The sequence below is a fragment of the Canis lupus genome, chromosome 2 (genome assembly GCF_003254725.2).
Source record: "Canis lupus dingo isolate Sandy chromosome 2, ASM325472v2, whole genome shotgun sequence".
In the NCBI taxonomy this organism is placed as follows: domain Eukaryota; kingdom Metazoa; phylum Chordata; class Mammalia; order Carnivora; family Canidae; genus Canis; species Canis lupus.
This window is the reverse complement of record NC_064244.1, coordinates 74,789,991-74,816,530: the sequence shown is the minus strand read 5'-3', so window position 1 is coordinate 74,816,530 and position 26,540 is coordinate 74,789,991. Positions and strand designations below refer to the sequence as shown.

Here is a 26,540-nt window from a genome sequence, read left to right as displayed (position 1 = left end):
ATACAACACTGTGTGTTAATTATACTCAGTTTTGAAAAGTCTGAGAGCATACATAGACTTGTACAACTTAGTTTAATAGTAAATAGTCCAGGCTTTGTAAGACCTGAGTTGGGGTCTGTCCCGGGTACTCAATTCTGGCCCCATAGCATGGACCAGCCATACACAATGTGTCCGTGAATGACATCATTGTGTTTCCACCCAACTTTATTTACAACAGCAGGCAGTGGGCCTGTGGACCACTGTCTGCCAACCCCTGTTTTTAAGCAGCTTCCTCCCAACCATTTCTAGGCACCGGTCTTCAGCCCCTAGGCCGTCCACATCCCACCACCACTTCTTCCTAAGGGCTTCTCTGTCATTCCTGGGCTTCAGTTATTTTTCCCAGAAGCACGAATTCACGTGTTTGATATACAAAACCTCAGGAGTTAGTAGCCCAACAAGCACAGAAAGATTCCCCAGGTGGGAAAAGACTTAGAGACCTGTGACCCAACCTCCCACCCCATGCAGAAGGCACCTCGCAAGTAGCCACTCTACTGTTTAAACACTTCTAATAACCAGCAGGACTCTTCTTCCTTCCCAAGACAACTCATTCCATCTTTGGACAGCTCCTTTTTTTTTTTTTCTTGTTTAAGCACTCTTAACCACTTGAATACTACCTAATTCTTTTTACTAGAATGTAAGATCCATGACGCCAGAGACAGGCTTTTTCTGCATCTGTAGCTGGTTTTTTTACTGCTGTCTCTGGTATATAAAGGGTATAAAAGAACTGTTCATAAGAAGGAAAGACAGGAGGAAGGAGGCAGGAAAGAAGAGGGGAACAGGGAAGGAGGGAGGGAAAATCCATGGCTGCACCTGGGGAACTTTCCTCCCTCAGGACTAAGCAGAGAAGAGTGAGGGGAAGGAGAGAGCAGGTAACTGGTGAGGCTGGAGCACAGACAGAGGTGCAGGGCACAGACCGTTGCCATCCATCAGCAGGCACAGGGGCCGCGGTGGCTGTGGCTGAGGACCAAGCCAACGAGTGCGCTTCCCCCTCTCCTCTTCCTTCGGGCCTCCTCTGTCCCCGCTCTGCTCCAGGAGACCATCTGTCACCACAGCACCTGTCCCCTCTCCCCTCGCCTCTTCAAACAGCGCACACCCTGCAACACAAATGTACTGCCTTCCCCCGCTGTACCCACACTGCTTCCTCGCTAGTGTTTGTGTTCCTCTCCTGGGCTCTGAGCTCATCTTTATTTTCCCTCCATGGGCGCTGAATACCACGACGGAGTAGGGCAAGAAAACTCACAAATGCTCGGAAAGTCAAGGAAGGTGTTAGTCTGTGTCCTGTAGCCCAGCCTACATCTTGAGGGGCTGTTTTCAGATCCGGGTACCACCTTCAAGCAGAGATACTTAGCCTTTAGGCCAAAGGCTGCAAATGCAAATGCCAAAGAGATCAGGCCAATAGTGTCTGTGAGTCACAGGGGCCTGGGAGGACGCAGGTGAAAAGGGCAGATCACGTTCTACTTTTACATCAATCTCGTGAATGTGGCCAACTCATTCAAAAGGGAAATAAAAAGAACACCAGTGTACAAATCCTCCACAACACATACTACATGTCTACAAGTGAACATGGGAAGCAAAGGTGCAACCTGCTTTGGACAGAGAGAGTCACACAATCAGAACTACGTTTGTGGGGCGTCTGGTGGCACGGTCCCTAAAGTGCCCAAGTCTCAGTTTCAGGTGGGGATTTCACGTACTCAGCAAAAAGTCCACTTGTTTCTCTGGCCCTCTGCCTCTGCCCTTCTCCATACCACGTGCTCATTGTCTCTCTCTAATTTTTTTTTAATTTTTTTTTATTTATTTGTGATAGTCACAGAGAGAGAGAGAGAATGAGGCAGAGACACAGGCAGAGGGAGAAGCAGGCTCCATGCACCAGGAGCCCGACGTGGGATTCGATCCCGGGTCTCCAGGATCGTGCCCTGGGCCAAAGGCAGGCGCCAAACCGCTGCGCCACCTAGGGATCCCTCTCTCTAATTTTTTAAAAGATTCTACTTATTTATTCATGAGAGATAGAGAGGGAGGCAGGGACAGAAGCAGAGGGAGAAGCAGGCTCCCTATGGGGAGCCCGATGCAGGATTCGATCCCAGGACCCCAGGATCACACCCTGAGCCAAAGGCAGACACTCAACCACTAAACCACCCAGGTGCCCCAATAAATCAATCTTTAAAAATAAAAAAAATAAAAAAAGCTGCATTTGTGAAGGACATTCTGACAGGATAAACTAGGGAGCTATTGTAATAATCAAGGCAAGAGACTGAATAGGACCTGAACTAAGACAGTAGCAATGGAGTAAAAGGGTGAGGGAGGAACTGAAAGATGACCTGGTTAATCCAGTTTTAATAATAAACCTAAGACTTGCAGGAGCTAATCTGGCAGCCGCATTACCAGTTTATAGGTTCATACTGATTTTTTAAAAATAAACTGCTACTATTTTAATAACCTAAATATAGGGCTTATTTCTTATATCTTTTGTAGGGAGTGTGGTACAAGGGTTAACACTGTCATTACAGACATTGGAGCTAAACACCTTAAATCAAATCCTGATTTTGCCACTTGCTGGCTGTGTGATCTTGGCTAAGTTACAGGACTTCTCTATGCTTCAATACCTACTTTTGAGGGTTACTGTAAGTGCAAATGAGTTAATACATGAAGTGCTTAGACAAGTACCGGTCCATCTTAAGTGCTACATAAATTTTAAATTATTTACTATTTTTCACATTTCAACAACATGAAAGTTAGTTTCAACAGATAATTTCAATTGTCTAAATACTTCTTTCTACACATTCTGGCTTGCAAACACTCGCTGTAAACATGATAGGCACATCTTTTCTATACCATCATTGATGCCTATGTTCAAACTGTTAAAATATAACAAAGAACAGCCATCCAGAATGCCACTAAAAACAGCCCCTCTTGGTAAACACTGATCCATTATTAATATTGGATATTATAATGTTTACTATTAATATTTATAATTAATATTTTATATTGTTATTAATATTAGTAATACAATGCTTGTAAGCCAGCCCAAAATCATCTTTGTCTTGAGATCACATGAGAAAATGTTAAATACCTAATTGTAACACACCACATTACCTTTGTAGCAGATTCCAGACCATCCAGCCAAGAATGTTTGCGAAAATGAACTGTCCTGATATACATCAAAATGTTATGTAATCATCAATGAATGGTGTTTCTCTTATCATTTATCTTTATTTTCTGTATTTCTATAATAAACTTGTGCTGATGCTTTAGGTTAAATAAAAGCAAGGCAGAGCTTAAGGAAAACAAAGAATTGTTGTCAGCACAACTCACTTAGTGAACACAAGTGGCTTCTAGGGAAAGCCAGTTTTAGAACTGCTCAGTTGGTTTTAGAATTACACCAGGGATCACTGTCAAGTTTCCAATGATACCCTCAAACCCATGTGACCTAAAGTCCAGAGAAATCAAACATTTCTACAGGGAGAATGAGAATTTGACCTTACCTTCAAAGTATGTCCAGAATCCATTACTTTGTGGCTATGCACCCTATAGGGTCTAGGCCATCATCCCTTCCCTAGACTGTACACTCATCACTGCAATCACTGCAAGAGCTTCCTAACTGGTCTCTCTGGTTCATTTCACACTGCCCACCTTGCCCTATCCTCCCCCACCCTCCAGTCTAGTCTCCCACAGCAACCAGATGAAACCTTTCAAAACATAATTCAGCTCATTCACTCCTCTGCTCTGATTCTCCAGTGCCTCCCCTCCCCCATCTCACTTAGAATAAAATGCACTCCAAAGGTCATATGCCCTGGCTCTGAGTGTCTACTTGATCTGGATCGCACTGTCTCCCCCGCTCTTACTCCTACTACTCTTTCCCTACCACTCCACTCCAGCCACAATGGCCTCCTCATCAAGGACAAGGTACACTCATACCTCAGAGCTTTTTACACTTCTTGTTCCCTCTGCCTGGGATGCTTTTCTCCCAGATATCTGGATCCCTCACCTGTTTCAGATCTTGGCTGAAATTATCACCTCATCAGAGGCCTTCCTTGAACTCCTTACATAAAGGAGCAGTCCCCCAGGCTCCCTGTCACTTGACCACCTGACTCTGTTTTTGTTCTTCTGAGCACAAATCACCTAGTGGACATTACTGACCTAGTTACCTATTTGTTTATGTCTACTCCTTTTTTGTTTGTTTGTTTGTTTGTTTCTACCCTTTAGTATATAAACCCTGAGAGCAAGGGCTTTTCCTGTTTTGCTCAGTGCTGTATTATTGTTTTTGTTTAAAGCTGTTTAGCATCAACAATTATGCTAGGCATGTAGTAAGCGGTCAGTTTGTGTCACCAGAACTTGACAAGTGTGAGCTTCTCTATTTCCTCAGCACAATCCACCTCGGTCAGCAATAATCAATAAAATAACTGGTGCACAGAATCCAGAAGGAGTTAGGAAAAGGAGCTGGCTGTTAACCAAAAGGCAATTATTTGTTCATTCCGCTTTGCTTTTTAAAGATTAAGTCAGTCACTGTCTCAACCAAAAAAAGTAACTTTCTCAAAAGAGAAACATTATGCTACAGTGAAAATAACCCAGAGTTGAAATCCAGTCCTCCCCTTCACTCCCTGTGTGAACTTGAAGTAGTTATTTAATGTCTACAGGCTCATTTCCTCCAAAAGAAAATAACAGCACTTACCTCCTAGGGTCAGTGTGAAGACTAAGGGAGATAATGCATGTCAAACAGAACCTGCCTGGCAAAAAGTAAGTATTTAGCAAATGCTGGCTGGACCTATCCCTGAAAGTTAACTAAATGCAAGGATTTTCACCCTGGTGTGGTTGGCTGATTGGCTGATTACATTAGAAAACACATATATGGGCCCGTGGGTGGCTCAGTCGGTTAAGCGGCTACGTCCCGCTCGGGTCATGATCTAAGGGTCCCGATCGAGCCCTGCTTGAGGCTCCCTGCTCAGTGGGAAGTCTGCTTCTCCCTCTGCCCCTCCCCCTGCTCATGCTCTGTCTTTCTCAAATGAATAAATAAAAGCTTAAAAAAAAAAGGGCAGGGGGGGGGATCCCTGGGTGGCTCAACGGTTTCGCATCTGCCTTTGGCCCAGGGCGCGATCCTGGAGACCCGGGATCGAGTCCCACGTCGGGCTCCCAGCATGGGCCTGCTTATCCCTCCTCCTGTGTCTCTGCCTCTCTCTCTATGTCTATCACGAATAAATAAATCTTAAAAAAAAAAAAAAAAAAACATTAAGTACTTAGCACAGTGTTTGGTTCATCGACAAATACTAACTTTCCTCCCTCTCCTGCAATGGTGCAAAGATTGCAGACTTCAGAAACTATGCAATTCTATCAGTATGGCTAGGTTTCACTGTACAGCATACTTACCATTTAGGTAGTTTAAGCTTTCCTTTAACACCTCTGGTGGCTCCCCTGGTGCTCGCTGTCCTGGAAACAGGCACTCGCTATCTTTCAATGGCAGCTGCCTCTTGACCTGGACAGAATATAAACAGAAAGTAAGAGATAGGTAAGGCGGGAATTGCACCAAGACTGAGCTGAAGGGAGAGGAGACTGCCCTTTTCCTCTCAGATGATTTGGTCTCAAGGCAGAGGACACCGTCTTTCTTAAATTAACATGCCTCTGCATTCCCCAATAGTCTAAAAACTCATGACATCTTACGGCTTGAGAGGGATCTCAGAAATCAACTGGTTAAATGCCCTCGATTTAAGGAAAGAAATTGAAACTTGGAAAGGGTGAGTCACATACATAACTGCTTCAGGCTAAAGCCAGGATTTTACCAAAATAAGACGTTCTAGAAGATGGGTAAGAAAAAAACCCAAACATCTGTGGAGCACCTACCACACCCCAGGCAATATGTTTTATATTTTATACAAGACAATGGTACAATAATATCGCCCCCTAATAAAGAATCTATATTCCGAGAGGTCAAGTGATTTGATCAAGGTCTTGCAGTTTGCTAATACATGGCAGATAGGATTTAAACCCTCGCCTATCTGACGAGAGCCCCTTCACCAGGCTGACTCTCATTGGGTCGCCTTATAGATGTGGTCCTCAAAAGGGCCTTGAACCACCCAGTATCAATCAGAACCAAGTAGAGCTTCTCTGTCTACATATTTCCCTCTGGTTTAAGGAGCATTTGACCAGAGGCCCAAAGGTCTACTAACTCACTGAATGTTACCTTTAGAATTACTGGAGGTGGGAGATCTGAGGCAAACTTCCATCTACCCTCATCTCACCAAAGAATGGAAAGATACCTTCTACACTGGAAGGAAAGCTTCGATGCTTGGTCTTAAACTAACCCCCTTTCTTTCATCACAACTGCCCAACCCTTCCTTACACATCCCACAAACTACCCTGTGACCTCCTTCTGAGGCTATTGATCCCTTTAGTGTGATTTCCACCCCTCCACTACCAACCCCACAACATACACACGGCAGAGTCCACCCCTGCCTCTATGCTCCTAGACAGTTAGAAGACTTAAAATGGAGAGATACTTGAATGATAGTTTTTTCAAATGGCTTTAAAAGAAAGATGAGGGGGCCGCCTGGGTGGCTCAGTTGGTTGAGCATCTATCTGACTCTTGGTTTAGGCTGAAGTCATGATCTCAGAGTTGTGAGATCAAGCCCCACATCAGGCTCCACACTGCACGCAGACTCTACTTGAGATTCTCTCTCTCTCTCTGCCCCTCCCCACCCCACTTGCACATGTGCACTCTAATATCAATCTTTAAGAGACTGATTTATTAATTAATCAAGCCAGTAAAAATGGAACAGAAAAGAATTAGTGACAAGTAATAAAAATAGAAAAGTAGGAAAAAGGATCTATACCAGGGTCAGCACCCGAAGGATGGCTTGAGTGCATGTGGGAAGGGTTTTAGCTCTCCCCACATCCCCACCCCCACCACACACTTTTTAAAAAGTCAGTCTAAGTAGCACATGTGTAATTGCTATTTAACCAGCTTCAGAACAAACCCACAGATCTTCTGCCCTTGTCTCTTTTTCCCTCTCTACCCACCTTACACATACCTTCCTCTGCACAGCCTAGAACCTCTCCTACATAAAAATTCTGAATTCCAAAAAATGGCCACATAAATCTGGTCTATCTCCACTCTGCCCTGACAATGACAGAAGCACCCCTGCTGAAAGCTACTGCCCCCACCACCTCCTGCCACGTTTCCTGGCATATTACTAAGGCCCAGGGGGCTAGTCCCTTCAAAACAGGATAGAATGCACTGCCCAAAATCAAACAAACAGGAACTCCTGATAATCCGGATTTATTTTCAACTGTCTACATTCTCCTTATTTCTAAGGGATGGAAGCAAGCAACAAATGACTTCTTCCTTTTGCTTCTGAAGGTCACTGACTTCTTGCATCCTTGGCGTACTGGCCTTCTGTCCCCAGAACAAGAGGAAGACTGTAAACACCCACAGACTCTTTAGTGCCGCCCCTTCAAAGAGCTTTCCACCCTGGCAGATCCACACATACCGCTTCCCTCTGGCACCCCTTCTGCTGCTTCTCATTGTTAACTTTTTTGGTGGAGATAGTGGGGATAGTATATTAAGCATATGAGTAGTGTATGTCTGTCTGTCTGTCTAGAAGCAGAGATGAAAGGACGTTACAGATCATGGAGAGTCCAACTGCCTCATGTGCTGGAGGAGAAAGTGGAGCCCACAGAGAAGAGACTTGGGTACACAAGGTTGCAAAGCAAGTTAAAATGAACATGGTTGAGCGCAGCTGAGGTAATAAGCCATGTAGAAAAAAATGCATCAGTTCATCCTCATTTGATTGCTGGAGACTGAAAGTCTCTTAAATATGCATCACTTTTGTTCCCAAAACACTTTGATAATAGATAAAAATGCTATTAAGTAATTCTGGTTCCAGTATGATCCTCCAACAGGTAACAGTAATAAGCTCTGGACAAAATGTAAAAAACTAATTACAGTGCACAAAGGCTGGCTGAATTTGGAAAGAAGTCAAAAACTGGTAGAAGGGGCTGGGATGGGACAAATTCCCCATTTCTGGAGCTTTCACCCGAGGGCTGTCCAGCTGCAGTGCCAATCAAAAAACAAACCCCAGGCTTTCTCTCGGGAGGAACCATGGACAGAGTCTAGAGCAGCCACAAGCGATGAGGATAAGAAGAGGGCCAGAGAAGCAAAGTCCCAGGCTCTGGGTGTGAAGTCTGCCCCAACCTCTAGCTGCGCCCTGGACATGCACACGCAGGACAGAACCCGAGCTCCTCGGCCAAGGCCGAAAGACTGAGTGTGAACTGCACACACCCCTCCCCACAGGGAAGACAGACTCTGCAATTCTGAGTCTGAGTTAACAGCCTGCTAACATAAAAACATCACCAGATATCAGTATCTCCACAGCCTAACATTCACATGCATTCGTGTTCAGGCTACAATCTCAAATTACATGAAGAACTAGAAAATCTAAACTCATTTGCAAGGGAAAAGATAATTAGCAGAGGGCAATGCCAAGATGACCCAAATATTGGATTTACCAGACAAGGACATTAAAGCAGCAACTATGGGTAAGCAGAGGAAGTGAAAAAACTTTTTTTTGAAAAGTAGAAATTTCAGGCAGCCTGGGTGGCTCAGTGGTTTAGCACCGCCTTTGACCCAGGGTGTGATCCTGGAGACCTGGGATCGAGTCCCACGTCGGACTCCCTGCATGGAGCCTGCTTCTCCCTTTGCCTGTGTCTCTGCCTCTCTCTGTCTCTCTCTGTGTGTCTCTCATGAATAAAATGAATAAAATCTTAAAAAAAAAAAAGTTTAAAAAAAGAAAAGTGGAAATTTCAGAACAGAAACATAATATCTGAAACAACCACCACTAAATCCTCTGAGTGGGCTTAAAAACAGAATGGAGAGGACAGAGAAAAGAGCCCATGAAACATGCAGATCAAGAGAAATTATTCAAACTCAAAAACTCTGGGTCATCTGCAGTCTCTAGAAGAACCACTCTCGGTCCTCCACCTGAGCGTACACAGTGATAACTTGACTTTCTGTTACCAGACAGAACCAGAATAATTAAGGATCATGGAGATACCATGAACCTGTGATTCTGCTGGAGCAGGCCATATCTACTAATTAACTTTTTGAGACCTTCCAGATACAAGCAAAGAACCAAACTGAAGGTGGATAATGAGAGGGCAGGATAAAAATGTAAACCCGACATAACTGTAACATGCAAAGTCCTAGGAGTCCAATCTGGTGCCCCGCTGCGTCTACTGAGAAGCGAGGCAACGATCATTCTATCCCCTAGAATTGCTGGGGGAGCATTCTCAGTAGTGTTCAGGAGAAAAGAGAGGAGGGATTTTACGTTTTTTTCTGCCCTTTGCCATCTCTTCACCAAAAAGCCAGCCTTTAAATAGGCTGATGGGAGGATGGAGTAGGAACAATCAATGGATCTGGGGCTGAAGAGTGGCTGCAGCTTGGGGAGAGCCAATCTAGAACCACCGAGGTTGATAAAAACAGCTCACCTGAATGCCATGCTTGACCAGCCTCCCGCACTCCAGTTACTTCATGCCAGAGTTTAAGACAATCCGGGTAAATGTAGGGGGAAAACAAGCCCCCATTTCAGGAGACATGTCTAAAAGCCCTGCTTTTTTTCCTCATCCTCCCTCCACCCCATCCCACCTGCCCACAAGGGAGGAGAATCCAGAGCAAGTGGGAAACGGGAAAAGATACTCTCTTAGGGTGAGGAACCTTCGACAGGCAGTTCACAACCACTCTTCTATACTCTCTGGGTCTCCATTTCATCAGCTAAACAAAAAACTCAGACAAAATGATGTTTAAGGTCCTTTCCAATAACAACATATATGAACCCTTGACATGCTGGCTCCATGTGCCCTTGAACTATAAATAAGGACTCCTGGGTGGCTCAGTTAAGTGTCTGCCTTAGGCTCATGTCATGATCCCAGTATCCTGGGCTGGGAGTCTGCTTCTCCCTCCCCGTCCAGTCTGCACTCATGCATGCTCTCTCTCAAATAAATATTAGATCTTTAAAAAAAAGGGGGGGGGGGGCAGCCCCAGTGGCACAGCGGTTTAGTGCCACCTGCAGCCTAGGGCGTGCTCCTGGAAACCTGGGATCGAGACCCGCGTCGGGCTCCCCGCATGGAGCCTGCTTCTCCCTCTGCCTGTGTCTCTGCCTCTTTCTCTCTCTCTCTCTCTCTGAATGAATAAATAAATAAATCTTTAAAAAAATAAATAAAATAAAATAAAAAATAAAAAAACTATAAATAATAGGTAGGTTCCAAAAGGCAAAAATGGAGACATGCCAATTCATGTGATTTATTCGAATACCTCAGGGTTATGCAATTATTCAAGCTTTTAAAAAATAAACTAATAATCTTGTTATTAATTCTTGAGCTTTATGTTAATAACAGATTTCAATACCTATCTATGAATGGGGGCCGCTAAAACACTGTCCAATTCTGGGGCACCTGGGTGGTCCGGTCGGTTAAGTGTCCAACTCTTAGTTTCGGCTCAGGTCGGGACCTCGGGGCTGTGAGATCAAGCTCTGTGTCAGGTTCTACGCTCAACACAGAGCCTGCTTGAGTTTCTCTTTCTCTCTCCATCTCCCTCTGCCCCTCTCCACCACTCATGCATTCTTTCATTCTCTCTCTCTCTCACTAAAGAATAAAACCTTTAGGGATCCCTGGGTGGCGCAGCGGTTTGGCGCCTGCCTTTGGCCCAGGGCGCGATCCTGGAGACTCGGGATCGAGTCCCACATCAGGCTCCCGGTGCATGGAGCCTGCTTCTCCCTCTGCCTGTGTCTCTGCCTCTCTCTCTCTCTCTCTGTGACTATCATAAATAAATAAAAAAAATTTTTAAAAAGAAAAAAACCTTTAATAATAATAGTATCTGAATCTCCCAGGAGAACTCTTTTATCCATGCAGCTCTTGGGATGAGAAGGCAGTTACTCTTATCCCCCGTATGACAGATGAGCAAACAGATTAAGACTTGTGACTCTTTAAGGAAACTCATAACAGAGACAAGACTAGAATCCAGTAATCCCATCTCTGAGCTTCAGGGGTTTTTCCACCTAACCAAACAAACTTTACCTAACAAAGAACCAAGAGTATAAACGAGATTAGAATTAGAAAGGATTTAAGAACTTTCAAACACTTTGGAACCACTTATTAATAAACAATTGATAAGACTAGCTTGTGATTAGGGCATCTATTTAAAAGCAGGCCCTCAAGGACTGCCACCTGTCCGCCGTTTCCTTTTCTAACAAGTAGGCTATAATTGAGACAAGGCTTCCTTGCAATTAGCCCATGTTTGTGAGGTTTAGCAATAGAACCACATGTCTAAAATTGTTGGTTTCAGACCTGCTTTAGAAAGTTGGCTGAATCAGGAGAACACGCTGGCTCCCTTTAACCCCTAGGAGTCTTTAATTAGGATATCAAGGGGCCACCAGGATTAGGGCAGGTAATGGCAAACGTAAACAGCAAGTCACAACAACCAGCCTAAGGAGAAAGAAACCAAAAGTGCTTTTATTACCTAATTTAATCTTAACAGTAACCGCCTCCAGCAAATACCATCACGGGTTATTTTATAAATGAGGAAGAAACAAAGGGTCAAAGTCACACAGCTGTTAAGTGGATTCTCACCCTAGGTATTTCTAACCCACAATCTGCTTTCTCTTCTGTATCATACTACCTCTCCAAGGAATTCCCTCAGCTCCAAACCTCAAGAAAGCCTGTCCTGATCCACATCCCGAATATCACGAACTGACAAGAGGCTGATGGGTAGGTAGCCCGTGCATTCGTTCATCCAATCACATATTCGTGCAAATACTGACTGGCTACCACGCATCAAGCTCTGAGGTAAGCACTGATCAAAGACAGAACGGTCTTCACTTACTGTACAAGCAACAGGAAAACACTGAATAAAGAATCACTAGCAGATTAGTAGAAGCCGACCTATTCACAGAGAGGTGTAAGCAGGCTGCCACGAGGGGTGAGGACGTTCTTGAGTGGGAGAGGGAGCACGGTGACGCTGGGGGTTAGGTGGGTGCGCGAGATGACGACGGGAGAACAAGCCGATGCGGACAGGACGTGACCATGGGGCGGTATGAAGACAGCCCCCGCACACAGGCCCTTGGAGACCACATTATGGATTGGGGCTCCTTATCCAAAGAGTTCCAGAAAGTCATGTAAGTGTTGAGCAGGGGGTAAGGTGTGTACACTTCCAAAAGACCGCTTCAGCTTCAGAATGGACCGCAGATGGAGGGAGGGAAGAATGGTACCGCAGGATGGGGAAGGAGGCCAGCTCCGGGGGCCAGGAGGCAGGAGGCAGGACAGCAGGAAAAGCTAACAACGCCGGCTGCATACACAGCCCCCACCATGCCCCAGACACCGTTCTGGGCACTCTGTAGGAATTACCTGAATCCTTACAACGAGTCTAGGAAACATACTATTATGCCCGTCTTAGAAAAGAAAAGTTAAGTAATTTAATGGTAATACATGCCCCCTTCATTTGCTCACTTTCCTCATAATCAGTCCCTTGCAAACACCTTTAATTCACCCTTCACCTCCCACCCCCACCCCTGCCCCATAGTCAACTAGTAAAACTTCAATTCTCACTAAACCTATCTAACAACCTCTCCAGGCCTACACCAAAGCAGCTAAGTTCTCAAATAAGCTGTGTCTCTAGAGAAAATGCCACCTACTGCCTGGCATCATTTTTTTTTTTTTTAATTTTAAGTAAGCTCCGTGCCCAGCCTGGGGGCTTGAATCCACAACTCCGAGATCAAGAGCCACATGCTCTACTGACTGAGCCAGCCAGGAGCCAACATTTTAAATTCATCACCACAAATCTCAAACACATCCCTCAACGCTGCCAGCAATCCTACATTTCCCTTGCTAGATCCACTCTGCGACTCCCCAAAATGACTCCTACGCCTTTTTCTCAATAAACCTCCAGCCCCCATCAGCTAAATGACTTTGTCCCCAAGAAGCAACACTCAAACCATCAACTCCTAACTCCAAATCTAACAATATACCAGCATTCTGCTTTCCCTATTGTTACAATGAAGCTTTGCTGATTCATGAAGTACAACGTTTCATGTACTTCCTACTCCCTCTCATATGCGATTACCTCCGCTCTTACATCATCCTTCTTCTCCCCGTACGGACTCAATGAGCATGCGGTCCGCAGGCCAGCGCTGGCTCACCAACTCGTACCAGTGTAAGCAAAGGAACTGAGAAGAGGCACTCAGGTACCTGGGAAGGAAGCTGACATTGCTACAACATTGGAGCATGGGATCTGAGGAGGGCTTCTCAAACAGGGTCTAAACCAGGGAGGGTGCTGATCAACTCACACAGTGAGTCACATGTGGAGGGAGTTACAGACAAAATGCACATAGTAGTACCACACGTAGGTCCTGGACAGATTGGAAAAAATTAATTGGTCCCGCAGCATTGATAAGTTGAGAAGCCACACTCTAGAATGGTGCAAATATGTGAATGTGCACACAAACAAGCTGGGGATTTCCCTGGAGTGCAGACACTGCCTCAGTAGATCTGGGGTGGGGCCTGAGAGTCTGTATTTCTAAAAGGTTCCCAGACTGATCCAGAGGCCACATCTGGAAAGCAAGATTCTAGAATTTCTCATCTTAAAAAACAAAACAAAAACCAGAAACAACTCGCCCTTGATCGTATCCCTCCTTCCAGCTGGTCCCGCCCCAGCATCTCTGCTTCTCCTCACAGCAAAACCCAGGGTGGCCTCTACTCTAACTTCCGTAGCCCTCGTTCTCAGTTTATGCCCATCACCTTCCATGCTCAACGCTCCACAGAAACTGTTCATCAGGGCCAAAGGCCTCAACACTGCTTATCCTCCAAATGGCATTTAACACAAACAACCATTCTTTCTCTACTGAAACCCTTTCTTCCTTGGGCCCAGGATATCACACTTTCCTGATCTTCCTAGCCACGGGTCATTCTCAGTCTGCTCTGCCTTCTCCTCTACTTGACCAAAGACAGTCCTGGGACCTCTTTTCTTTATCTGAACCCTCCCATCTTTGGGCTATCTCAACCAGTCCCATGACTTTTAATATCAATGACCTTCAAATTTTTATCTCCAGCAATGACCTCCCTGAATTCCAGAAGCATATCCGACAGCCTACCTGACTTCTCTACCTGGATGTGTAATTATAAAATCTCATTCGTGATGGTAGTATTTACCTCCTACCCTTCTTTCCCCAAATTCATTCCTCTTCACATCTTCTCCTAATTCACAATACCACCATTCGTCCAGGGTGTCTCTTTCCCTCACACCCTACCTGCAAATCATCAAGCAAGTCCTATCAACTCCATTCCTGAATTTTCTCGAACCTATCCTTCTGCTCTCTACATCTCCTATTAGGTACCCTAGTCCAAGCTACTAGACTCTCACCCTACCTACTACAACAACCTCCTTAAGTCTCCCTGCTACCAACTCTCCCATATATATACTGCTCTTCAGATAGTAGCAAATTAAGTTTCTACAAATTTAATTAGATCAAGACTCTATTCTGCTTAAAAATGCCATAACAAAACACCTCTAACAGCTTTTCCTTTCACTTAGAATAATCTGAAGTCCTCATCAGAGTCTACTAGGCCCTGTGTGATCTGGCCCTTCCCTACCTCTCTGACCTCATCTCCTCCAAGTCCCCTCCCCACATCCCATGTCTTACACAGTGTTCATTCTGGCCTTGGGGCCTCTGCACTAGCTACTCCCTCTTTGCTCTGCACAGCTGGCTTCTTTTGGTCACTGAAGGGTCAGCTTAAATTTTACCACCTCTGTAATGACCTGACCAGACAATATAAGGTAGCTCTCAACCTCTAACACATCACCCTGGTTTATGCTTACCTGAGCACTGAACTCTATCTGGCATATTTTGTTTACTACTTTATTATTTGTCTCTTCCTCACCACCCCTACACCCCCACCTCCGTCTACCTCATCACTATATCCCCAGGGTATTCTATATCCTAGAACGGGGCCTGGCTGACAATAAATAGATGGGTCTGTAGCACAGGGGAGCAATCCAGGCTGCATATATAAATTTATGAGTCATGTCCATAGAGGTGTGGTTACTAAAGCCAATGGGGTGGATGCATCACCAAGGGAGAATGTCTACTCTGAGCAGAGAGGAGGGCCTGGGAGAGTAGAAGATTTAATAGCTGTAGAATGGAGGATAAGCCTGCAAAAACAGCAGAGAAATAGGAGGAAGAACAGGACGTGTTACATCACTGGAGCCAAGACAAGAGAATGTTTCTGGAAGGAAGGAGTGGTCAATAGTCTCAACTTCACTGAGAAAATGACCCAAAAAAATCAGTTCTTTTTTAAAGACTTTATTTATTCATGAGAGAGAAAGAGAGAGAGGCAGAGACACAGAGGGAGAAGCAGGCTCCATGCAGGGAGCCCGACGTGGGACTCGATCCTGGGTCTCCAGGATCACGCCCTGGGCTGAAGGCGGCGTTAAACTGCTGAGCCACCCAGGCTGCCCTGAATTCAGCTTCATGGAGGACATAAGTGACCTTTCTGAGAGTGTACGGTGAAATGAAAGGGCAGACACCAGCCTGGGGCAGGCTAAGTGGAGGGAGGCAGTGAATACAGACAGCTGTTCAGAAAAGTTTGCTATTTCAAAGTGAAGGTGATGGATTCAAGAGGATGCAGGGGGGAGGACAATCTGTTTCATCTGTTTCTGTTTAAAGGGGACACTAACCTAGCACAGCCTCATGTACGAGCAGCAAGTGTCTGAACCTTTTTCCTCAGACACTCCCCTTGGACTAATCCCCAAATGTCCAGAGTATCAATCTGGAAGTCTTTTTCCATACATACATCTCCTCTTCTTCACCACAACAGAAGATAAAATGCCCTTCTCTACACTTTCCCTTGGTACGTCAGGAACAGAACACGTGGCTGTTTATACTAGAGGGCCTGGGTTTAGAAGGTCTGTTCTGCCATTTTAATTTCAAGGCACATATTGGGGGAGTCATCATTATTTCTACCCCCAGCAAGAAGCTTCTTTCCATTTTGTAGCCTCTAGAGAACTTCCCTTTGTCTCTATTCCACACTCCTCCTTCACCCTGACTGCTGCCCAAACAACATACTATAATGGAAGGAGCCCACATGGTCTCAGAAGCCAGGGAATCTCAGTTCCCCCTATAATCACAGCAGTGATTCCCCTTCACAATCCCAGGTTCTTCAAGTGCACACAGATATTATAATATCTAAACTTTACGGGGCTGATATCAGAATTATATGAAAATATACATTAAGTGTACACACATAAGGTCTGGCATAAAGTGTATTCTATTAACGTTAATTCAATTTTCTTATCACCATTCTGATAAAGCATTACATCCCTTGCACATTTTTATTTGGCTTCTCTTTCCTTCTAAGTGTACCACAAAGCCCTTGGGAAAGGAACCTTGAGGAATTCACTTGCTGGGTTCCAGCAGAAATAACTGTAAAGTACTGAGAGAGGTGGGTGGGGCCTGAGGTGTCACCAGGCAGTATCTGAAATGAAAGGGCAGGGAGGCCGCCCTAGTCAGAAGACCTCAACAGGCTCCCTGCCCGGTCTTCTGCATCTCCCCACCACCACCCCTTGTCTAGTTTTTCTTATTGCAGCCCTGGATGGGTCTCTTTATCTCTTAGGAAATCATGCTTGCTAACAAGTCTCAAATCAGTGTCTTCAGTATTACAAACCATGGAACAGACATGCACTGGGCAGGGCACAGGGCAATGAAATCCTGAGACCCAGTCCTGTCTCTCCAGCTTACTGGTTGTGTGACCCTTGTGAATTATTATAATTCTCTGAGTAGAAGTTTCTTCATCTGTAAAACGGAAATGATAAATATATATGGACTATAAGATCATAAGGACTGAATGAAATAATATATGTGAAAGTACTTTGGCCACTATAAAACATGGTTATTGTTATATTGTAGGTCAGAAGGCAGCTGCAGAGTCTACCTTTGCTCCGTTTAGGTGTGTTACTAAGAAAGTCCCCAGTCCTGGAGTAGTCTGTTCTAAGATCTACGGCTACCCGTTTTCATCTCAAGTCCTCTCATCCCTGGCAGCTGAAAAACTTATATTCTTTCTAATTTCACTTGATTCTCTTTTCTTAGCAAGGATTCTTCAACTTCTCTGACTAAATGGCTCCATATCCCCAGAATGGTAAAGACCCTTGGCCCTGATACTCTCTAAGGATCCTCTGTGGCTCTAACATTCTAAGCCTCTCCATCCTTTGTTCCCAAAGTACTTGTCCGTATCTCTACTCGCACAATTTCCAATCTACTTTGTGTCGTAGCTTTATATCATCTCCTAAGGAGAGAGAAGATTGTCTGAGTTTTATGTTCCCCACTGCACTTAAAATGGATCTTTGTACACAGAGCTTTGCGCTCCAAAAATATTGGCTGATGACTCAACGCTAATTTCTAATTTTTTTACACTTATTGTCCATATCACACAATAATTAGAGACTACCCTCTTATTCTTTTATGCCTTTTTGGTACCTCTACTGGCTGGCACAGGCCTGTGTACTGTGTACTGTGAAACACAGGCAATACTGTTTTTTAAAGACTGCCGACTGATTGATTTCCTGGTCAAGGTGAAAAAGCCGTATCAACCTATCCAACCTATGATTTTTTTAACAATTTGCTCCAGACAACTATAAATATGACATTTAGCAGAGTGTCACAGAAGGAAACTGAGTAATAATCATTACACATATAGAGCTCTGCACTGGGCAAATGAAATGTACAGGTTTTGAGGGGCCTTTTTCTCCCCAGTGGCATCAAAAATAAGGCAAAAAGGTAAATATATTGATTGCTGGTGGACCTGGACTCTAGAGTTTATCTCTAGAAGATGTGAAGTTTCCTAAAATAGCTCCCAATGAACACCTGCTAGTGTACATGTCCTACATGTACTCCTCCCCTTGAGTTTATTCTGGGCCTCAAGACTTACTTCTAACAATGAGAATACAGCAAGAATTATGAGAGATCATTTTTTCAAGGTTTTATTTATTTATTCATGAGAGACACACAGAGAGAGAGGCAGAGACATAGGCAGAGGGAGAAGCAGGTTGCTAGAGGGGAGCCCAATGTGGGACTTGATCCTGGGACTTCGTGATCACACCCTGAGCCGAAGGCAGACGCTTAACTGCTGAACTACCCAGGTGTCCCTCTGAGATGTCATTTCTGAGATTAGGTTAGAAAAGACTGAATTCTTTCTTGCTGGCACTTCCTCTCTTTTGCCATCTCTCTGATGAAGTTAGCTGCCGTGCTGTAGAGGCCTATATGGCAAGGAGCGGAAGGCGGCCTCCATCTACCAACAAACAAAAAATTAAGGCCCTCAGTCCAACTATTCATGAGGACCTGAATCCTATCAACAGCCTCTGAGTGAACTTGAAGCTGCCCCTTCTTCAGTCATACCTTGATGGTTGACATCTTGAGCATAGCCTGTGTGAGACCTAGAAGCAGGGGATCCAGCTAAAGCCATGCCCAGCTTCCTAACCCATAGAAACTATAATAAAATGTGTATTGTTTTATGCTGCTAAATTTTGTTATGCGGCAATATATAACAAACCCTGTATATTAAAAAAAAAAAAAAAGTGGGGGGGAGCACCTGGGTGGCTCAGTCGATTGAGCACCCAACTCTTGGCTTCAGCTCAGGTCGTGATCTCAGGATCAAGTCTCACGATCCTGAGATCAAGTCCTGCATCGGGCTCTGCACTGGGCATGGAGTCTGTCTGAGATTCTTTCCCTTTCCCTCTGCCCCTCTTCCCACTTGCACTGTCTCTAAAATAACTAACTAAAATCTTAAAAAAGATTTGTTTTTAACAAAAAAGGGAGAGGACGTGGAGAGAGAACCTATGGATTAAAAGATTCTTTAAAAAAGACATTTTGACCAATCACAGTGTATGGATCTTAAATGAGTCCTGATTCAGACTAACTGTAAAAAACAAAACAGAGTCACTGATGAAAAAACAAAAATTTGAATGACTGGATATCTGATGGTATTAAAGAATTCTTAAGTTTTTTATGTGATTATTAAAATTGTAGTGTTTTAATTTTAAGAAGCCCTTAACTTTTAAAGATAATGAAATGCTTACAGATGAGATGATATAATGTCTGGAACTTGCTTCAAATAACACAGAATGGGGTTAAGTAGATAAGGATAAAGATGAAACAAGATTGGCCATAAGTTCATAACTGTTGAAACTGGGTGTGGGCACATGGGAGTCCCGTTATGAAATTTCCTTTGTATAAATTTAAAATTTTCTCTAACAAAAAACCTAAGAATGGGGAGAAGGTTTAGGTAGAATCCAAGAGCCCAAGAGCCCTTCCAGTTCTGACAATGTAGGATAAGCTACTAATTCCATAGTACCTGAAAGCCTTTATACTACAGCCACTCTGACATTCCATCGGTTTCCTATACTGGATACACCATTTCAGTCCGTGTCAGTAACCAACATTACCAACTTTCCCACAAAAACTCTGTTGAGCACCTAGATCTGAAGAATTACTTAAAATAAGATTATCTGCACACTTTGGCCCATATAGGTAAAGAGGATGGAGTGATATGGTGGCTAATTGCTAGAAGATGCTTGGCACAAACCCAGGAATCACTCTGGGTCTTCCCAGTATGGGAAACCAACCTCTGTTGTGCTTTACTGGGGCTGCTTGGGACACTCCACCATCCCACCTACATGGGTGTTTTAACATTTCCTCCCTGTGCTATATATAGCCTTACTTTTTTAATCCCTTAAAGTTTTCTTTCACTAAGCCTTGAGAATCTCAATTGCTGTGAATGACCTATTTTCCAATTTCCAATTGTGTTCAGCTAATTTAAAAAAAGAAAGAAAAAGCCTCATGATCAACAGTTTTACAAGAAAAGAACTTCAACAGGGAAGAAAATGTATCCCTTTTTCTTGTCAGAGTTTCTGATTCTTAGGTTAGAGAATTAATCTTTGAAGTTCCTACCAGACAAGAAGATTCACACAACAAAGTAAAACTGGGACAAATGAGAACTTCATAACTATATTCTAGCCCCTACTCTTGACCCTCTCTTTAAAAAGAACAGTCCTGAGATTTACACTCTGAGGGTTTTCCAATTATTAGAAAAATCTAGGAGCTTTCAAAAATATCATTACTATCTGGTAACTGACTCAATTTCTATAATGAGTCAATGATATGATAAAGGAGGAGCAGAGCTAGAAGGACTTTACAGACAAAGAAACTTAGGAAACATAACATTATACTTAATGTATTATGTGGACTGATCAGATACCCTAACTAACTACAAAGACATTTTTGAGACATTGATTATGATCTTATCTAGATATTACAGATCTGTTAATTTCATTAAATTTGATAATGGCATTATGGTTATGTGAGAAAATGTCCACACTTAAAGATGCATATAAAAGTGTGTAGTGGTGGGGCACCTAGATGGCTCAGTCGGTTGAGTATCCAACTTTTGACTTCAGCTCAAGTCATGATATCAGGATTGTTGTGAGATCAGATCCCATGTCTGGCTCCACACGGAGTCCATTTGTCCCTCTCCTTCCCCCTTTGCCCCTTCTAACACATTTATTCTCTCTCAAATAAGTACATAAAATCTTTAAAAATGTGTATAGAAGTAAAATGACAGGATTTTTGGGATTTGCTTTAAAATTCTTCAACACATTAAAAAGAACAGAAATAGGGGATCCCTGGGTGGCTCAGTGGTGTGGCGCCCGCCTTTGGCCCAGGGCGCAATCCTGGAGTCCCGGGATCGAGTTCTGCGTCAGGCTCCTGGCATGGAGCCTGCTTCTCCCTCTGCCTCTCTCTCTCTCTCTCTCTCTCTCTCTGTGTGTCTATCATAAATAAATAAATAAATCTTTAAAAAATAATAAAATAAAAATAAATAAAAAGAACAGAAATGAACCAAATGTAGCACAATCTTAAAATTATTAAATATAGATATATGTGGGTTCACTGTACTAGCCTCCCTCCTTTTGTGAACATTTGAAATATTTCATAATGAAAAAACATTTAAGGGTCACCTAACATGGCTCAGTCAATTAAGCATTCAACTCTTGATTTCAGCTCAGGTCTCCTTTTTTTTTTTAACTTTGTTTTGTTTTGTCTTTAAGATTTTACTTATTTGACACAGAGAGAGAGAGAGAGCGAGCACACAAGCAGGGGGAACAGGAGAGGGAGAAGCAGGCTCCCCGCTGAGCAAGGAGCCTGAAGTGGGAGGCTTGATCCCAGGACCCTGAGACCATGACCTGAACTGAAGGCAGATATTTAACCCACTGAGCCACTCAGCTGCCACTCAGCTCACAGCTTGACCTCAGGGTCGTGAGTTCAAGTCCTAAACTGTGCTCCATACCGAGCATGGAAGCTAATTAAAAAAAAAAAAAAAAAAAAAAGATTGAATGCTAACACCTAATACAACCAAACTCTTTAGCTATATCTACCAGAGCTGACATATGACCCAGAATCATATTCCTAGATATACACCCAAGAAAAATGAGTGCATACATTCACCAAAAGACATACACAGGACTACAAATATCCATGGCAGCTTTATCATTCAGCCCAAACTGATAAGATCCCAAATGTCCATCAACAGTAGAATAAATAATTGTGGTACATCCAGGGGATCCCTGGGTGGCTCAGCAGTTTAGCGCCTGCCTTCCACCCAGGGCATGATCCTGGAGTCCTGAGATCGAGTCCCACATTGGGCTCCCTGCCTGGAGGCTTGCTTCCCCCTCTGCCTGTGTCTCTGCCTCTCTCTCTCTCTCTCTCTCTCTCTGTGTCTCTCATGAATAAATAAATAAAATCTTAAAAAAAAAATTGTGGTCCATCCAAACAATGAAACATTACGTACTCCTACATACAACATGGATGAATGTCCAATATACAGACACAATGTTGAGCAAAACCAGCCAGACTCAGAAGAGTGCATACTGTCTGATTCTGTTTATATTCTGTGTATGTTCTATTACATGAAACTCAAGAACACAAAAGAACACAAAAAACTGAGATAGAAGTCAAAATAAACGGTTAGTTGGGCAGCCGGTACTGATGGTGTGGAAGAAGCACAGGGAGCTTTCTGGAGTTGTGGAAATGTTCTCTTTCTTGACCTGATGCATACCTTGATGTGAATAGTCTTTACATGAGAACATAAAAATTGAGCACTGGGACACCTGGGTGGTTCAGTTGGTTAAGCAACAGACTCTTGCTTTTGGCTCAGATCATGATCTCAGGGTCTTGAGATCGAGCTGTGTCTAGCTCCATGGTGGGCGTGGAGCCTGCTTAAGATTCTCTCTTTCCTTCTGCCCCTTCCCCTATTCATGCACACTCTCTCTAAATAAATAAAATCTTTAGAACAAAAATTGTTTTACATCGGGCTGCTTCTGGAAGCTTAACAACAGAGGTTTCAAACTTTTTCTAAGATAGGCTTGAGCTGACTGGGACAGGTTCAGTGACCTGAGAAATTATGAGAAGAAGAAAACAATCTTATGTCTTCTGAGAAAGAGACAATTTTCTACCTGATATCCTCCCTTTGTGGAATATTAAGCTAAAATAAGTTATCTCAGTAATGTGCAAACAAATATGGGAGTAAAAATCAGAATCCTAGGTATCGGTATTTTATAAAAGCTCTGTAAGCAATTCTAATGTGCAACCAATGCTAAGGATCTTTCTTCTACCTCAGCGAGCTCAAACTTAAGACTCCCAAGCCTTCCTACTTCCATTTCAATAGAATCGTGAGGCAAGGTAATAAGAACCAAAGCTTGAAAAGATGGTGGAGCAGAGAGGAGGGAGAGAGTTACAAGTCGGAATCTAGGGCAAGGGAGGAAAAGTTGAAGTCACTGCTAATGGAACTACGAACAAAGCCGTAAGAGAACAAATATCACAACTCTATTTTAGTTCCAGCTTCACTACCAACTAGCTATGGGTATGACCTTCGGCAAACAGCTTCATGGCCTCCCTATGATCTCACACAGCTTTTAAACAATCTGGAGAGGAAGGTAGAGGAATCAAGTAGGAACAGGCCCCTTTGAAAGACCCTAGTTTTGCCTCTAACATAGATAGCACTTACCATCCTGTATTGTAATTATCTACTTGTTTATCTCCCCCACCAAACTGTGAGCTCTTAAAAGGCCAAGATTATAGTAATCCAAGCACATGCATAGAACCTGGCATAGTAACAGTTCAATAAAGTTCAATAGCTAAATAGCTGAACACTATGAGGAGTGCCTATATATATGTTCTTAAAAATATAGGTGTACTCACACAAAAAAGAACAATTCATCTCCCATGTGTAACACTGGGTAAGAACACCAAGTAATATTATTTTATTAACACCAACTAAAGGAACTCCAGATTCCAGGATGCCCACATTCATCAGAAAGGCTGCCCAGAGATGTCCTGCCAGAGCCCTCAAAAAATCCATGCCATGATCAGTCAGTCCACTAGCTGTTTTGCTTTATTGAGATAACTACCTCTCTTAAGTTTTCTTTATCCTCATGAGAAACAGTTATACAGATTACTTTTACTTTATTTTTTAAAGAGAGAGGGAGGGGCAAGAATCTTAAGGAGGGAGAGAGAGAATCTTAAACAGGCTCCATGCCCAGTGCGGAACCCTACACGAGGTTTGATCTCACGACCCTGAGATCATGACCTGAGCAGAAATCCAGAGTCTGATGCTTCACTGAGTCACCCAGGCGCCTCTACAGATTACTTACATGTTTTAAGCAAAAAATAAGGCCAGCCCAGTGAGAAAAATCCCAAGACTACAAAGGGCCACACTGAAAAGCTGCTGGCTTAACTTCCCTGTGTATAAAGCTAAAGAAATAAGAGCAAAATTTGCTCCAACAGGAAGCTCTAAACCCTGCTGACCAGAGGGCCAGGGTATTTGTCAGCGGTGCACAGCCGATTCCGTCTCTACTTGCTCCAGTATTTTCTTCACTAACTTGTATTGTTAGCATTTTCTCTGCACCACTATGAATTCTCACGAGGACAAAGGTCCCACCTTCCAGTTAGGAAAGTCCAGCTCCTCTAAATAAGCATATAGTACTCAAAATCAGACCACTAAACATGTTTTTCTGTCCTAATAACTGACATAAACTGTCTTTCCCAAAATTAAAAGTAAAAATTAACAGGTTGGCATTCTTCAACAGATTCCACTATGCTGGTGAAACTACTTTTTTTTTCTGCAAACTAAAAATAACTTATTTATCAAACAGGAGCATTCCTCAGGTTTTTTTGCCCTGTCAGCAACCCAAAGCTCCAATTCCTCAAATCCCTCACCTAGCGTGTTTTCTTGGATCCCAGTCTCCCTGCCTCTCCATCTTCCCCACTCCTCCCCCTAATCCCTTACACGTAACAAGAGACCTAAACTCCTTTCCCCTTACTCAAGCTTTAGAATTTCTTTCCAGTTACAAACATTCATAAAGCTCAGAGTCTAGATGGGCTGAGCTGCAGCAAATAATGAAAAAGCTAAGAAAAAAAAAAAAAAAAAACGAAGGACAAGACAGGACATGATCAGGAAGTTAGCTAAATGCTTTTCATTCAGGCAGGAATGGAGGGAACTCCACCCACTGGGAAGAAGAAAGCAGGAGGGTGAATGGTTTCCAGTACGGAGCCAGTCGGTATCTGGCCTTAGGTCCTGACAGCACAGACATCAAGCCTGCTCTAGGGACAGACTCACCCCCCAAAAACACTCGAGTATCCTACAAGAATCAGTAAACTGTCCTCAGGTTGAAGTGACATTTTCAGGAGGGACAGACTCCCATAATTTAAGCCAAACAAGCCAAGCTTAAACTGCAAATTTTCTAGTTATACAGAGCTGAGGGGCTCAAATCATTCCACTAGGAAGTGGGAGTTCAGATGAAGCTAGAAATCCTGTCCCTCAGTGGCCCTCCCTCCCGCTGGGCCCTGTAAGCTGGCACGCATTATCCAAAGGTGGAAACTAACTGTGGACTTTGAACTTCCTTATAGCCCCCTGTTCTTTGCAACAGCATCAGGAGATGCCACAATACTATGACATCTTATAGACTGAACAAAAAGCATCTGCTATTCTGGAACAGTTACTTGGGATATACTAATATACTCCCCACAGATGCAACTTTGAAGTCTTCTCTCGCTTTTATTTTTAACCTTTTACATTCTCTTTAAAACACAAAACCAAAACCGGCTTATCTATAAAAACCACATTCTCAGAAACATTCCTACTGAAAAAACAATTAGCCTGAGACCACCCAGGGCACAACTGCAGAAGGTTCCCATACATAATCTATGCTGTCTGAGCACACTGCAAGCAGTGGCCCTTCATCAAACAGCAAGAGAACCTTCAAAGAATATCAGAGCTAAAAAGGTCTTTGAGGATCAATCATCCAGCCTGCCATCATAAAGACGGGGGAGATAAGGTCCTAAGAGAGGAGAAGGGAGGCCTGGACCTAAGAGCTGGGTCAAGAATCCCAACCCAAACCCCTGATACCACACCACACCTCCTCATAAGACTGAGTTTATGGGAGTCAAGTGGCTAAGGAAGGGAGCAGGAAGAAAGTCAGTGTATGGTTCCAAAGAGACTAAAACCCTGTGAACTCTCCTTTTCTGCTGCTTTGTGGTGTGACTCAGGTCCAGTGTCTGCTCCTTCATTCATCTTAATTTCAAGAGGTTTTCTCTTAAACGTTACACAATTTTTTTTTTTTTTAACGTTACACAATTTTTACTAAGAAGCAAGAAATAGGGGCACCTGGGTGGCTCAGTTGGTTAAGTGTCTGCCTTCGGTTCAAGTTCTTAGGGTCCTTGGATCTTAGGGCCCAGGATCTTAGGGTCCTGGGATAGAGCCTCGCATAGTATTTGGGCTCCCTGCTCAGCAGAGAACCTGCTTCTCCCTCTCCCCCTGCTGTGTTCACTTTCTCTCTCTGTCAAATAAGTAAATAAAATCTTAAAAAAAAAAAAAAAAAAAAAAAGAAGCAAGATATAAATTCCTATCCACACCTTACCTGGGCCCCCCAATCACTGGCAAGGCAAAGTCAAAAATAACCAAGTGCTAAATGTAATGACTACAAGAATCCTGAAGCAGAAACGGAACAGCCCTTGGGAAAATGGGCACATCTTAAAAAGACGATTCAACTGGATGACCCTATTGAAGGAAACTACATTACCAGACTTCATATTCTAATACCCAGTCATATTCTAGGCCTTGGAGAAAGATTCAATTCTCTGAATCTTGGTTTAACAGTAAAATAAGAAATACAGACTTTCATTCATTCGAAGGCCCTTTCAAGTTCTAAAAGACTCCACCGCTTTCTAAGAGGGCCCTGCCAAAGACAGTAACCACAATCGTACCCAAGAGGGAAGGCACAGAGTCTTAAGCTGGGCCACCAGCCTGGAGATGGGTGCTGGCAGATAGGCTTTGGAGCTACTGGCCTTCCCACAACCTGACAATGAGCATCAATGGTACTACTGAAATTCAACATGGGGGAAACAGTGCATACTTTCTTCAACAGAGTG

General features: G+C 43.6%; 1 protein-coding gene across 12 annotated transcripts in view; it reads right to left on the bottom strand.

Moving 5' to 3' along the window:
- LUZP1 (leucine zipper protein 1) overlaps positions 1–26,540 on the bottom strand; it is an 89,563-nt gene that overhangs the window by 27,748 nt on the left and 35,275 nt on the right. For 7 of the 12 annotated variants that reach the window (XM_025447916.2, XM_025447919.3, XM_035713105.2 and 4 more), the window contains one exon: positions 5,398–5,503. The gene's annotated coding sequence lies outside the window, so the exon portion shown is untranslated. Of the gene's footprint in view, positions 1–4,705; positions 4,761–5,397; positions 5,504–26,540 lie in introns of all 12 variants that reach the window. The other 5 variants (XM_025447918.2, XM_025447921.3, XM_049105924.1 and 2 more) reach the window with 2 other exon arrangements.